We start from the raw sequence: 3,781 nt of genomic DNA, 5'->3' as shown, positions 1-3,781 counted from the left end.
TAACCCTACCAATATTTGTAAATTAACAACACCAAAATCAGTTTAGCAACTAACTATGAGTATAACCTAAGAATACATATACAACAAGAGGAACCTCTACTACTAGGGTTGGGCCCTAACCCAAGAGCTTCAACCCTCTGAGTCAAATCAGTGTTGGATCAAGGGAATGCTGCTCATTTTCATTAAAATATCAGAAATACATAATAGTACTTGGTTACAATGCTTCAACTCGAAAATGTTGCTTAGCTATATTGTGTGAAAAATACCAATTCTAATGAGGTTCTAGGCCTCTTGATTTATATAACTGAATTTACCAACAACTTCCTTAAATTTAGGGAGGCTTAGCTCCCAATATTGAGATCAATTGGTCTTCAAATGTCACTGGCTTAGCTGCCAATGAACTTCATGACTTGGCTGCTTGCAACTCTGAGTTGATGAGATTTGATCGAGGAATCTTCAAGTGAGTGAGGAGTTAAGGAGGGAGATCTTGTCTCCTAGAACCTCTTGCTTGTCTTCATTTGGGTTCCTGCACTTTTATTAGCCAAAATGTGCTCCAAAACCTACAATCAATGCACATTAGACCACTAGACATGACATCTCATCTTTACTCTCCTCATTAAGCAAAATATAATTAAAACATGTAAATAATTATGATAAAAGTTGATTTTAGTAAGATGGAGGTGCATTAAGGTCTATATAATTTACCCATTGATGAGCCTCATCATTGACCAGATGGGCAGAAGCTGCACTAGTCAAATACTACAATGCAAATATAATCACTCACTTTTTATTTGAGAATGTAGTAACCAAATTTGGATGTCCAAGAATTTTGATGAGTGATCAAAGCACTCACATTTTTAATAAGACTATTGCAGTGCTAACAAAGGAATTTGAAATCTATCATCAGAAAAACACCCCCTACCATCCGTAGGCTAATGGTATGGTGGAAACGTTTAATAAGATATTGGAGGCCACACTCACCAAGGTGTGCAAGGTGAAACATGATGAATGGGACCTCGAGATACCAACGGTCTTGTGGGCCTACAGGACCACATGTAAAAGTTTGACTAGGAAAAAAACTTTATGGTTATCATATGGGCAGGAATTCGTGATTCCAATGGAGTTTTGGGTGTTGAGTTTGTACATTGCAGTAGCCGCCCAACTCACAAAATTTGGTGTGGTGCAACAAAGATTGCAAGAACTATTACAACTGGAAGAATATCAAACAATATCCAAATTCCACCAAGAAGTGTAGAAGTCCCGAGACAAAGTGTGGCATGACAAGAAAATTAAGCAAAAGACATTTCTAGTCGAAGATTTAGTATTGTTATACGACAACAAGATTTTAAAACATCCAAGAAAATTATAGATGTAATGAATGGGGCCATGTATCATCCAACATGTAACATATGTAGGCATGATACAACTGAATAATTTGGATTCTACGCTGCATGAAGGCTTTGTCAACGAGAGATGGTTGAAACTATACAAGAACAATCAAGCTCCTGTGCACCCAATGCGAGGATTCAGAAAGTAGTCTATTCGATGTACATAAATAAGGTATTTTGGTTGAAGTGTGTAGTAGATTTGTGTTGTTTTTGTTTAAATTTAGTAGTCAGTATTTCTTTTGGATAATTCAGAGTAAAAACTGGCAAAACACTGCGCACTAGGGAAGGTATTGTGCATTGTTGTTGTTAGACTAGAAAGGGTGTAGTGTTTGGGACCACCCTATTTCAAAAAATTCTGCATGTGGAAGTGAAGTGGTGTTGGAACAATGTAGGTTAACCCATTTTGTGGCACAACAGTTGATATGTGGTTGGTATGAAATACGGTAAACAAGTGTTAAAGGTAATTACAATAGCCAATCCATAATTGCTAGGAAATATGGATACTCATTACGGAAACCACTGTCATCAAGGCACGATTATAGTTGGAAACCTTGCTGATACATCCCACCTACAACATGAGGACACCATCTTGAATAACAGATTGCGTTAGATTAAGTCGCTGAGACAAAGTGACGGTTCAAGAGTGGGAAAATGATGCATGCATGAATAAGAGTAGAGAGTGCATGCATGTGACACATTTGTGAAGGATGAAGAGTTCAAAGAAATAAGTTGAGAGAGAGGGAGCACGAAGTAGAGTTAATGATTTAGGAGAATTACAAAGACAAGAGTTGAGAACTAGGAGTAGCTGTGATTGGTAAATGGGGAAAGAAAGAAGAACCTCAGGGGAATGAAATTCATGGATCCAACGTCCTTTATTTCCTTATGAGGATGAGGCTTAGGAATCATAGAATAACACTGCATCACCAAGAATGGAAGACTTAAGAATGAGTTAGGAAAATGTTAGTGTCGGGCTAAGCTTTGAGACTGTTAGACCAATTTAGACAATGGGTTACAGGGCGAAACCTTGGTATGTAGCACCACTCAAGGAAACACATTCCCATGTTTCAATTCCTCATGATGCAAAATACGTTGTATATATATCGCCCCTTCCACTTAGTATTCACAGTGATGGGAGGATGCATAGTTACTTGGAAAAACTCAAGTATTTAGATCATGACATCTGTGATCCTTCCAGACTTTCCGAGTTACAATATTATCTGTAGTGTGTACAGATAGTGGATGGCGTGACTATAGTAGAGCCACAAGATTGGGTTTGCATCTTAGAAGTGAGTGGAATTTTGAACCTGTTCAATATTCCATACTTTGGACTGGGGAACAAGGTAAATGTAGTCGTCAAATGCTTATTAGCCTACGTTCATGGAGGATATATGTAACTAGACAAATCAGTGCAATTAATGGTCAAAATGATTCATGAAATCACAGGCCTACCTATCGAAGGCGATGACCCAAAACTAGTAATTACCAACAAAAATCTTAGCACATTGGTGGTTTGATGAAGAAGCATCATCCCTAGGTGATACATTTTGATTTATACCCCAAAGGGGTCCTCAATTTTCTAAAGGGGTTTTTTTTTTTTCTCTAAGTGTAAATTTGTATAAATCAGAATTAGTGAATTTTAATATGTATACATGTGTTTTGATTATGGAGGAATCTAGGACTGACAATTTTTAGGTAGTATTGGTTAGTTGTATGTTATTTTGATGAATTGGAAATTTGCCTAAATGGGTCTGTGTAAAAGAAATAGGTGTTTAGCTAAGCTATAAGTTAGTTTTATATTTTTGGGTCAGGTGTCCCATATTGTTATTCTATTGAGATATTTTCTGATTGGAAAAAAAAATTGTGTTTAGGGTAGAGAGCCTTGAGAAAGAGAGTGAGATGGTAGAGATAGAATACTCGGGTAGATATCCCACCATACATTCCTCTATAAATATTGAGATGTTCTCTAGGTTTTTTCTTCTTGCCAAAATTATTATTTCATGTAGTTTTTGTTCACTTGTCAAAGCTTTGCATGATTGAGAATAGTTAGAGAGGGTGTGTATCCTACATCGAGGCAAATTATGTATACGAAGGGTACAAGATCTCAGGCAATGAGCTATGATTTTCTTGGTAAACACTCTTTTTTCATTTTAGTGCGGTCAACGTTACATAGGGTTAATTTCTTTGTGTGGTTCCTGAAAGAGCAAAAATGATAGTGAGGGATGTAATGTGGAATTAGAAAATATGGATGGCCACATTTGAATGAGATCGACGAGTATGGCCTAGAGACCAACAATAGTAATTGCATATCCCTTTTAGGAGTGTGTCATGTATCTTAGATTATTCTAAGAAGTCAATGTCCAAGTTTGCCAAAGTGTATCATCACGATTCGATGT

This window comes from Pinus tabuliformis, chromosome 7, assembly GCF_031772625.1.
Source record: "Pinus tabuliformis cultivar Carrire ecotype Pingquan chromosome 7, CPIR1, whole genome shotgun sequence".
Taxonomy (NCBI): Eukaryota; Viridiplantae; Streptophyta; class Pinopsida; order Pinales; family Pinaceae; genus Pinus; species Pinus tabuliformis.
Note: the sequence above shows the minus strand (reverse complement) of the source record.